At 46.6% G+C, this 12,309-nt stretch overlaps 1 protein-coding gene across 4 annotated transcripts in view; it reads right to left on the reverse strand.

Moving 5' to 3' along the window:
- Window positions 1-12,309, reverse strand: part of NDP (norrin cystine knot growth factor NDP) — a 59,621-nt gene that overhangs the window by 24,501 nt on the left and 22,811 nt on the right. For 2 of the 4 annotated variants that reach the window (XM_033947738.1, XM_033947737.1), the window contains exons 2-3: window positions 5,301-5,447; window positions 4,235-4,430 (exon numbers count right to left, since the gene is read on the reverse strand). The gene's annotated coding sequence lies outside the window, so the exon portion shown is untranslated. Of the gene's footprint in view, window positions 1-4,234; window positions 4,431-5,300; window positions 5,460-9,135; window positions 9,181-12,309 lie in introns of those variants that run through there. The other 2 variants (XM_033947739.1, XM_033947741.1) reach the window with 2 other exon arrangements.

Genomic DNA, 12,309 nt, shown 5'->3' on the forward strand with positions numbered 1-12,309 from the left:
GCGCAGATTTTAACGCCATCAGCGGCAGTAACTGCTCCGACGCTCATGGAATTCTGATGAGCGTTGGAGCAGTTACCGCAGCTGCCGGCGCTAAAACACGCGTTGTGCATTCGTAAAAGACGGGGTAGGTTTGTAAGCGGATTATACATTTTTAAAATAAAAATAATGAAAGCAAGTTGCATGAAAATGATCTCAGCTACAGCAGGAGGGTTTTCTACTACTACTATTAATTATTTCTTTAGAGTCACAAAGAAGAGAGTCCCTTCTCCAAAGAGCTGACAATCTAAGCAGACAAACAGGTGGCATGGATACAGTTAAGGGGAACAGCTAATCTGCTGGCTGGGTTGGATGGCAGAGGGGAGTACAGGATAATGAAGCCAATGTGACATCAGTGATGAGGTTGGCTCTTATTGGTGGAATGAGGCATTGTGACATCACAATGTCAGCTCTGCCTCCCAAAGACTGAAACTCTTCACACTACTACTATGAATGATTTCTATAGCGCTACCAGACGCACGCAGCGCTGTACGGAATCACAAAGGAGACAGTCCCTGCTCTAAAGAGCTGACAATCTAAGCAGACGAGACAGACAAACTGGATGTCATGGATACAGTTAAGGTGAAGGGTTAATCAACTGGCTGGGTTGGAGGGCAGAGGAGTAGGGTTAAGGATTGAAGGCTCTATCAAAAATGTGGGTTTCCAGTTTGCTTTTAAACAAGGGAAGGGAAGGGGCTTGACGGACAAACTCGGGTAATTTATTCCAGGCATAGGGAGCAGCTAGATGCTCACTACATCCTGCAATTCTGTGCAGGTTACAAAGGAACACCACATGCAGGGTTTCTCCTTGAAAGGTTCATGGGTGGACAACATTCCCAGCTCCCCCTCCCCTCCATCTCTTCTCATTGGCAGTAGCAAGCGGGGCAGAGCACCCCTGGGTGAACCACAGAAGATGCAACTGTAGTTTATTATGGCTTGGCTTCTTAGTATTTTCTTGAAAAAAGGAAGGGGAGCCAAAACAGAAATCAATGAAGACCACAGGCTCCTATCTAGAATGGTTAACAGAATCGACAGTGCCTTCCCCGAGCAGTCCCCTGTCAATTGAAGCCCTTCAGTCTAGAGGTCTGCACGGGAACGGGGATCGTGGGAATCCCGCTGGTCCCGCAGGGGTCCCACGGGAATCCCCCCTAACCCACGGGACTCCCACAGGAACCCCCCCTCTGGCCTACGGGACTCCCACGGGGACCCCCCTCTGGCCCACGGAACTCCCACAGGGATCCCCTCTAGCCAAAGGGACTCCCACAGGAATGGAAGGCTTTGGAAGCAGGGTTCGTCCATATAATATAATGGACACGTCAGCCTTAGTAAAAGAGGGGGTTTATAAGTTAATTACCTGAAAGAAAACAAAAAAAGGGTTCCACCAAAGAGATTTCACAAGGAAAACAGCAGCGCAAACACAAAAGAAACTGTGGAATTGATGATCCTGTCAGAAGTAATTGCTGCTTTTTATGGGGACGGGCAGGGATGGAGGTAATTCCTTGCGGGGATGGGTGGGGACAGAGAGGATCCTAACGGGGATGGAGAGGATCCTGGCGGGGACGGGTGGGGAAGGAGAGGATCCTGGCGGGGACGGGCGGGGATGGGTGCGATTTCTGTCCCCGCGCAACTCTCTACTTCAGTCTGTCTGGAAATAATCCTTCCGAGAGTTACCAGATTTTCCCGAAGGAAACTCCAGACCCATGGCCACGCCTCCAGGACCGCCCAGTTCCACCCCGTTCCGTCCCCCAGCCCCACCACCCCGATGGCATCCATGCAATGATGTCACGCGCATGCCTGCGTTGCGTCTGCGCACGCGTCGATGCCCCTTCCTGATGCGATTTTGGCGGGAAGCTTTTCAAAACCCGGACAACGTGCCGGGATTTGAAAAGCCGTCCGGGGAAATCCGGAAGTCTGGTAACCCTAATCCTTCCGCACTATACGAGGGTGGTTTGAAAAGTTTAGTTAAAAAAAAAAAAAACAGCAAGTTAACTTACCCGCTCTTTTACTAAGGTGCGCTAACCGATTATCGCACGCTAAACGTTAGCGTGTCCATAGACTAACATGCACGCGTTAGCATTTAGCGTGCAATAATTTGATTAGCGCACCTTAGTAAAAGAGCGGGTAAGTGTATAGCCTTCGATAGAGACTTCGCGGGTTAACTTGCTTTGGGTTTTTTTTTAACTAAACTTTTCAAACCACCCTCGTCGCTGCATGGAAGTGGGCTTGTTTTAGCCACATTTAAAGGAAGCCTTCCCAGGATGGCCGAGAGGAAAGCAACATGTCTAGATTTCATTTTCAACTCAGCCGCCGTGCACCGGATCAGAATACGTCGTCCCTATAACATTATGGATCCCTTCCGTGACCCAGTTCAGCTGGATCAAGTTTCAAGTTTATTTCATGTCTTTGATTACTTCGCATAGTCCAAATCCAATGCGATTTACATAAGTTCAAAAACTGAATAAAATTTAAAAAACCAACAAACATAACATTCAGTACTAATACATTAATACGTGTAAGGAGGGAAGCGGTTGACAGCAATTGACATAAATACAATTCTAAACAAAAAAATAAAAGTAAAAATAAAAACCAGGGGAGGGTCAAGACACAGAAGGTTGGGGAACAGGTACCCGCTTAATTCTAGATCGTCTTCCTGAAGTTATTATAGGTTATAACATATCTATTGGAAAGCGTCCTTGAATAGCCAGCTCTTTAGGAGACTTTTAAACTTGCTCAGTGCTTTTTCTTCTCTTATATTAAATGGCAATGAATTCCAGATTTGTGGGATCGCTGAAAATACCCAGGTAAAGCTATATACCAGGGGTAGGGAACTCCGGTCCTCGAGAGCCATATGCCAGTCGGCTTTTCAGGATTTCCACAATGAATATGCATGAGATCTATTTGCATGCACTGCTTTCAATGCATATTCATTGGGGAAATCCTGAAAACCCGACTGGAATACGGCTCTCGAGGACTGAAGTTCCCTACCCCTGCTATATACCATACCAAACTGATTCTTGTATCCCGCAAATGTTGACTTGCGGCTTACATAATATTAGAAATGACCAACCTATCGGTACAACCTTACCCCTGAACACATTATCAATGCTCTGCTCATACTCTTAAGCCCTGCCCCGCTTTTAGTATTTATAATTTGGAAGTATAGCAACTTCTGTGCCAAATTTAAGCTCAATTCACGGTAGCAGTTCTTTTTTAAAACTCTTATGGCAGGGGTGTCAAAGTCCCTCCTCGAGGGCCGTAATCCAGTCGGGTTTTCAGGATTTCCCCAATGAATATGCATGCAATCTATTTGCATGCACTGCTTTCATCGGGGAAATCCTGAAAACCCGACTGGATTGCGGCCCTCGAGGAGGGACTTTGACACCCCTGTCTTATGGGGTCAGCAGATTTCAAGGGCTTTTATGCAAAAGTAACGATGGACAGTAGGTTCATGTGGCCCCACCCCCCAGGGCCCCTGGAGATCATCGGTCGTTTTGGACAAGACTCTGTTGGGAAGAGCATCGAGGAAGCAGGTGATCCAGCCGTCTCCAGAATCGATTGACGGACCATCTGCTCTTCACTCTGCCTTTCTCCGCAACGTGACTGCGCTAATTCCCTCCTCTCACGTCCACGCGGTGGCATTTGATTTATGCAGATTGGCTTGTGAGTTTTTACATCCCTCCTCCTCGCCACGACCCCTCGCGAGAGCTAAGGCCGGCCCAACCGTTAGGCAAGGTTAGGCAGTCGCCTAGGGCAACAGCTTCTGGGGGGTCATCAAAGGCCAGCGGCAGGCGGAGCAAAACAACAGTTGCAGAAACTCAAGGAACCATCAATACTTACTTTCAAATGCTGGAAGGCCGGGCAATTTTCAAATACCCATTTGATTTCTTTTATTGGGTGGGGGGAGGGGATGCAGATTAGAGGATTGAAAGTCAATTGAGTGGAGGAAGCATAAAGCTGAAGGTTCGCTTAGGGCAGGGGTAGGCAATTCCGGTCCTCGAGAGCCGAAGCCAGGTCAGGTTTTCAGGATATCCACAATAAATATGCTTGAGATAGATTTGCATCTCATACATATTCATGGTGGAGATCCTGAAAACCTGACCTGGCTCTGGCTCTCGAGGACCGGAATTGCCTAGGGTACCCAAACTTCTACACCGCCCCTGACTACAGTGCTTGTATCCCAGCTGTACCCCACACTCACCTGAATTCTGCCCACCTCTTCTTTCTTGAATTAAACGCTGTCGTCCAAGCACATCTCCAGTACGGTGTGACCCAGCGACCGAGAACCATGAAGCTCCACTGTTGCTGCCCTATTAAAGTTCCTCTCCCAGCCCGGCCACGGTGTGGGAAAGCAGTTCAGAGGACACGTTCTCCCAGTGAAACGTTGATCTTTTCATCTGCAAAACGAAGATTCAGACGGGATTAGAGAGATGCCCTGCGGGTTCTGACTGACACCAGCGCCCAGACCTGAGCATCTGAGGGGCTGAATGTGCCGGCAGCCCTTCTTTGTAATGCTCGTTGTGTTATAGGAACGCTAGCTGCCTACTAAATATATTTCTCTGTGAGGCAGCCAAGACAAACACCATGGATTTCCTCGTAGCTCGCAGCCAATCGAAGCCACCGCCATAAATCCATCCTAATCCATAACCAGCACTCTTCAATCCTCGACAAAGCTTCCTCTCCCGCCCCAGACGCCTCATCAAAGTTAGGATAAATATTATCTCACAAATTAAAAAGTGATGCCACAGGGCATGACATACAATGCCCGAAATAAATATCGCCTATTGTTTCACATGTATTCTGAGTGCTCCAACAGATGACTGGCAGCAAACCAATATGCGTAGTCGTGAAAGCAAACAGCTCCTTTTTAAAGTGGCAGGGCAAAGGCTAATGACGGCCCACCGGCGGGGGGGAGGGAGGGAGGGGGGGGGCAAGGGAAATCTGGAAGTGCACGACTGGGTTCTAGCTGCAGGGTCGAGGGGCTGAGGAGAGGGAGGTTCTTGTTTCAAATGGTCAACCCTGAAGACCAAATCCAGGGTCATGCACAGGACCTCAATGTGGCCCAAAGCAAAAGATTTTGCCCTGTTAACTCTGGATAGAATGATTTGGGAATTCCATGCCTCGTAGCCACATGCTTAAATACACCCCAAAAAGTTGCTGAAAGTATAGAAATTGTGTTTAAATGGCAAACACTCAATCCAGAAGATTACAGATCATAATTTTAAAAGAGGAAACATTAAAAAAAAAAATCTAAAGCTTCTGCTTACCTTTGTAATAGAAATCTTTCTTCTCCCCACTCGGATCCTGTTCAAGGGGCTACAAGAAGTCCCATTACTCGGAACCGCTTTCCTCCCTCTGTCATGCGGCTTCCCTTTCCAATTTGCAACACACAAAAGTTAAGGCTGCATTTCAGGCTGCGAAGAGAAAGAAAGGGGAGGGAAAGGGGGGGGGGAGAGAGAGACAGAGGGAGAGAGAATGTCAAGTGGAAATGTGTCACTGTCCTTGGAGATCAATCAGGTTAGCGGCGGCGGCAGAAAACAAATGGGAATTCCACACAAAAGCAAAGCCCTGGGAGACCACCAGCACCACCAGGCCGGTCCCCCCCCCCCCCCTCCAAAGCCGGAGTCTGACAGGAGAGATGCGTATACCCGGGTTCGGGGCATTTGTTTATACAAATTCCCGAGGCGCACAGTCCCACTTTCCCAAATTACAAAAGTGTGGAACTCGCTTCCTAGTGAAATTTGTGCAGCCACTTCATAACGCTAAAAAAAAAAACCCCAAACTAGAAAGCGTGGCTTTTCAAGAGTTCCCCCGTTAGGGACTTAAGGAGATTTAAATCTTTTTTTTTTTTTTTTTTAGTTCAAAGAATTTTTATTGATTTTGTAAAATAATACAATACAATACCAACAATGCGAGTGTTCCCAAAAGGGGGAACACTTGATATTAACACATGTGAAGTGCATCAAACTATACGATAATATCGTACCAATATATGCGGGAGAGCAGAGTGGGTCCCTTACTGGCCTGTTCGGCTTATATGGCTGCCTCTAGGCGGTTTCCTGATTAACTCTGCTATCTCTTTCCTTTCCTACCCTGGATATTCTCTCTTCACTTGCCTCTCTATTATCCCTTTCTAATCTCGTTTCCCTCATGCACCTTTATTTCTTTACTTTGTGCCTCCGCTGATTGCTTGTGAGCCAGCCCTGCTTCTCTGCCCTTCAGAATAAATGCTTTAAATCTTTTAATAAATGCCTACTCTATGGAACTTAGAATCTTACAAGCAACTAAGGCCTAGATTCACTGACCTTCCGATCCGTGTGCCGACCGATTCACCAACCATCTGCATGCAAATAGAGGTGATCGGAGGCACGCCCCCCAACAGATTGCACGGATCGGATGGAGCCCTGACAGGAGTGACAGGAGAAGCGGCCTCCTGTCACTGCTCTCAGGGCTCTGCCGCCTAGATTCACTAAGGGCACGGATCATGAGGGATCCGATCCGAGTCCGGGGGGGCTGATTCACGAATCGCCCTCATGCAAATGAGGGCGAATGGAATCACGCCTCCAACCGACCGACCGGGTCGCTCTGTAGTGATCCCAATGCATGCGCAGACCATCTGTAGATGGCCTGCGCATGCTTAAAGAGCAGCGACCTTTTTTTAAAAAAAACTTTTTTAAACTTTTTAGCCAGCCCAGTGAGCCCATGATTTTAACCTGCTTTAAACCCGCGGGTTAAAACCACGGGCTCGCACTGCGGGGGAAGGCCGGGGCAGAGAGCGGGAGAGTCCGGGGAACAGAGCTGCAAAGTCGGAGCAGAGAGAGCAGGAGAGTCCGGGGCACAGAGCTGCAAAATCCGGGCAGAGAGCAGGAGATGCAGTCGGAAAGCAGTGAACGAATGGTCCCCAGCAGTCGCTTGTTTGACGATCGGCCAGCCCAGTCGGTGTTCCAGATTTGTTTAGTGACTCGCCGCCTGCCTGCATTTGAATGCTGTTTCCCCTCATTTGCATGCGCGGATCGGAGGATGATCGGGACAGAGGTTAGTGAATCGGGTCGGAGGGAAATCGGGTCGCAAAGGGGTCGCAAACCGATCGGTACACAATCGGTTTGCTTAGTGAATCTAGCCCTATGGGGAGGATTCTCCAAACTTTCACAGTGCCTTTTAGCATGTGCCGGTCTAGTATGGAAGTATTTTACCGGCTGATTATCGGAACGGCTCACCGTGGTCTTTTCCGCGCTTCCTGGCAGACTCCGACTCTGCCGTGCAAATGTATTACAACAAGGTCATGAATGTTAAAGTGGCTCGTTAATATTTAAAGCCGCACTCTAGGTGTTCCTCTATCATTGCTGGGTTATTCCCCCATGCACGGCGCCAGCTTCCAATGACCAAAAATTTCCGGCTGGTCTGAGAGTACCGGTACTGTGCAAAGCACGTCTCAGATGTGCTTCTCTGGCTGTGGCTCATCATAAAATTAAAAATGAAAGTACGCCATTCCCATAAATTATAGTAACGCTGGGCTTTTATCTCTTTTGCGACATGAGCGCCTAATGGCTACAGTCATATGTGACGCGCACCTATGATGTATTCATATATTGTGCTCCAATAAGCCACACACGCGATATATGTGCCTACAGCAGAGTTGTTCCCGGCACATGCGCACGTGAACGCCTCGTACCGTGGTCTGTTCTGTGAATGTTCCGATCACTGTCACCAGCGACTCATCTCATGTAAATTTGTTGACCCTCTGTGAACCTCCGCGAACCTCATTTGCAGGCGCCATCTTTTTTCAAAATGACTCATCTTTGCAAAATCATTACATTTATGGGCGCGGCAGGGGCCCTTCGGGTTTTACCGCCAAAATTATTTTCCTCTAAGACTTTATAATAACTGCTTACTATAGAGAACTTACCAGAAATCGCCGTCAGGGGCTGAGGGAGGCTCAGACTTTGTAAGAAATGTTTATTCTAAAGAAGTGTCCCACAATCCAATTTAAAACCGCGGCACACTAAACTTGGCACCGCGGCTGAAGGGCATCCGGAAATGCGCGGATGTCGACATTGATGTCTCTCTCGTCACATCGACATCGTCATGTTGACGTCTGTGCATGTGTGGAGGTTCTCCTGAACCTGCAGCTACCATGAAGGGGGGGAGGGGGTACTGCAGGAAGAGAGACGTTGATGAGCAGGAGAGTCACCCGCACCAGCTGACTGCATTTATTCGGTCAATAAAATGATGTAGGATCCTGAGTGGAGTAGAACGGGTACAAGTGGATCGATTTTTCACTTCATCAAAAATGACAAAGACTAGGGGATGCTCGATGAAATTGCAGGGAAATACTTTTAAAACCAATAGGAGGAAATATTTTTTCACTCAGAGAATAGTTAAGCTCTGGAACAAATTGCCAGAGGATGTGGTAAGAGCGGGTAATGTAGCTGGTTTTAAGAAATGTTTGGACAAGTTCCTGGAGGAAAAGTCAATAGTCTGTTATTAAGACATGGGGGAAGCCTCTGCAAGCCCTGGATCGGTAGCAGGGAATGTTGCCACTTTTTGGGTTTTGGCCACGTACTAGTGACCTGGATTGACCACCGTGAGAACGGGCTTGATGGACCATTGGTCTGACCCAGTAAGGCTAGTCTTATGTTCCTATGTTCTTAGAATTATATTACAAAAGCAGAATCCACATATGCTTTAAGAGATGGGGACCAAACATGGTCCGTGTTTCGACTGGAACATCTTCCTCAGGGGTCAAGTAGAATCTCAATTCTAAAGGAAAGCCAATGAGGATGAAAAATAAAATAAGCAAAAGAATTCTTTCGTTTCTGGCATTCCGAACCATGAGAAGTCCTCAGGTTTTTGCCTCACACGGGAACTAATGTCAAACACAGGTAAACAATGGGAGGACCACAGGGCCATTACCCCTCCCCCCCAAAAAAAAAATAAATTGGCAACCCTCCTCCCCTGGGAATGCAGTGGGAACGGTGGACCATTCCGCAGTAGTACCACAGGCTTTATAACAAATTTTTAATACACTTAAAAACTCATTCCCACAGTTGGACTCTCTCTCCTTCTTCCCTCTCTCCACATCTCCCCTCCTGGTCCGCCTACCTACAATGACAACTGTGCTTTGCCGTATACGCTAGCACTGCTGGACAGCTGTCTGATTGAGTCTCCTTTGTCTCTATGGCAGTTGCAGGATATGCGGGAACAGGAAGTTGGAGTGACTTCCTGTTCCCGCCTAGCTGCACCTGCCATAGAGATAGAGGAGACTTAAGACATACTGTACGTTCTACTATCTTTAGAATGGAAACCAGTTCTTCAAGTTAATTTGTTTAGTCTGTCTAAATTCTATGAGGAAACTGTTCAGAACGGATGAACATGACAATTTAATTCAGTGGAACAACATATGGTTAAGGCCGAATCTCAGCTGAAATCAATTCAGGGTGCTTTGGCTGCTGTTAGTTAAGACAATTTAGGTATACAGATGGAGATGGAAGCATTAGATAACTGGGCCGGAGCTTGTAATCTTAGATTACTGAACTTTAGTTATATGGTTCGATGTCTATCCCGTCCACCCCAAAGAGCTCAGGACAGAATACAGGTTAATATACATAATATACAGTTTCACAGAGCGGGTGGTGGATGCCTGGAATGCCCTCCCGAGGGAAGTGGTGGAGAAGAAAACGGTGACGGAATTCAAACAAGCATGGGATGAATACAGAGGATCTCTAATTTGAAAAATGGCATAAATTAAAGAACTAAGGCCGGTATAGGATGGACTGGGGAGGGCATCGCGGGAACTCCACTAACTTGGAACATGAGGACGTTACTGGTCAGACTTTACGGTAGATATCCTGCAAACAACAGGATGGTTGGATAGGCTGGAGTGAGCTCGGATGGCAACTTCAGCAGTTGGAACCTAGGACAACACCAGGTGGACTTTACTCTATGGCCCAGAAACATCAAAGAAGAGACAAGTTAATCTAATCATGTATTTTTAATGAGAATAACTAATGGATAGGCTGGATGGCTGTTCAGGTCTTTATCTGCTGACATTTACTATGTTACCTGGCCGAAACCCAAAGAGTAGCAACATTCCAGAGCTGAGATTGTGATGTCATAATGCCTCATTCCATCAATGCCTAAGAGCCAACCTCAGCAGTGATGTCACAATGACTTGATTAGAAGGCAACTTCAGCATTTGGAACCTAGGACAATACCAGGTGGACTTTATAGTCCATGACCCAGAAATATCAAAGAAGAGACAAGTTGGTAATCTAATCATGTATTTATAAAGAAAATAACTAATGGCCAGACTGGATGGACTGTTCAGGTCTTTATCTGCCGTCATTTACTATGTTACAGTTAACAGGTTACAATTTGAAATAGTTACGGTACAAGTTTTTCTTGGTACAAGTTTTATCCTAACGCAACACATACCGAGGATCTTGTATCAATATACATTTCTTTGTAATCTATCAGTCGTGGGCGGGGGAATTAGGTGTGTTTTTATTGCTTTCCTAAAGTTGAAGAGCCCTTCAAGGGATCTAATCTGTGGGGGTAGTTGATTCCAGTGGGTTAGTATGAAGTGGCGGTAGGAACGTCGTTTGGCAGTTTGCAGTTGAAGGGCATGACCAGGCGGTGTTTTGAGGTGTATTTCATTCTGGGAGCAGAGGGACCGGTTCCGCACATACGGAAGAAACTGGGTCGTCATGTAGCCCAGTGCCTTGTCGTGCAAGGATTTGAATGCTAGCATCAGACCCATGAAGACACAACGTTTGGCTACGAGCAGCCAGTGAGCCGACCATAGAGCCTGGGAGACAAGGGTCATGGGGATGGAAGTTTGATTACTGCGCTTTGTACACGCTGAAGATATCGTATGTTCTTCACAGACCGTTGAATAGTGCATTGCAGTAGTCCGTGCAGGAGAGGACTAAGGCATAGAGTAGCTAGGTGAAGTTGGACTCAGAAAAGTAGCTCCTTATTTTCTGAGAGATGTGGTTGGAAAGCAATAGATTGGAGTCAAGGAGTGCTTGGTCTTTTGCAGTTATGGTAATTGAGTCCCAGTGTAGAAAGTAGTTGCAGTTGCAGTGTTGTTTGCGGATCCAAAGGAGTTCCGTTTTGGAGGCATTTAGTTGTAATTTGTTGATGGACATCCAGTTTTTGATCTCTGAAAGGCAGTTTAGGAATTTCGTGATCAGGGCATCATGGGTTTCTCTTAGCGGTAGATATAGTTGAATGTCATCCGCAAAGGAGTGAATCTGTATTTGGTATTTGCAGGCTATGTCTAGGACAGGTTTAATGTAGAGATTGAATAATAGGGGGGATAGTAGAGCCCCCTGTGGAATACCATATTTGATCGTTTTTGGTTTCGATAGCTTATCGTTGAGCAGTATGCTTTGGGATCTATTATTTAGGAAGGAGGCGAACCATCAAAATGCAGTATCTCAAATATCAATTTCAAGATGATCAATAGCGTCAAACACCACGCTAAGATCCAGCAGCACCAGAAGGACATTGTTACTTTATCCATGAGTTTCCAGCAGTCGTCAATGATGTTGAGAAGGATGGTTTCAGTACTGTGGAATTTCCTGAATCTCAATTGGAAGGTGGATAGGGCTCCTCGTTTGTCAATGAAAGAGTGTAATTGGCTTAACACTGTTTTCTCAAGGATCTTGGAGTCTGGTCTAAAGTTGCCAGGCATGTTAGGGTCGAGTGTGGGTTTTTTCAAGATCGGTCTGATGACCGCTGACTTCCAGTTTGGGGCATTTTGCCTGTTTGTAGATAGGTGTTGATGAAAGGAAGGATGGAGTCTACAAAGGTATCTTTCACATCCACTAGGAGAAATGGTGGACAGGGGTCTAGCTTTGAGCCAGATGGGTGAATAGTGTCTAATATCTCGGTGATGTCATCGTGGAAGACAGTTTCGAAGGGAGTTAGGTTGCCAGTTGTAGTTTTAAATATCTTGTCTGAATCATGGGGAGATGGTGTTTGTAGCACGGTGCAGTCGAGGTGAAACCATATTTTGTCTACTTTGTCTGCAAAGTAGTCTGAGAGCGTTTCACTGTCAAGTTTGGTGGTAAGGCATCGGTTGTCTCTAATTATCTTTCACCTTACACCTTTCAGATGTATTTGAAAGATGTGTAGAGTCAGTTATTGTGGATAATTACTTTCCTAGGGGAATTAAAGTGGCATCAGAAGAGGGTGCAATGGATAATATAACATCTCCTGATAGTGTAGATGTTTCACAGTTTTTGGAATCTTCTAAAGATGTTTTCACCA

This window comes from Geotrypetes seraphini, chromosome 6 (assembly GCF_902459505.1).
Source record: "Geotrypetes seraphini chromosome 6, aGeoSer1.1, whole genome shotgun sequence".
In the NCBI taxonomy this organism is placed as follows: domain Eukaryota; kingdom Metazoa; phylum Chordata; class Amphibia; order Gymnophiona; family Dermophiidae; genus Geotrypetes; species Geotrypetes seraphini.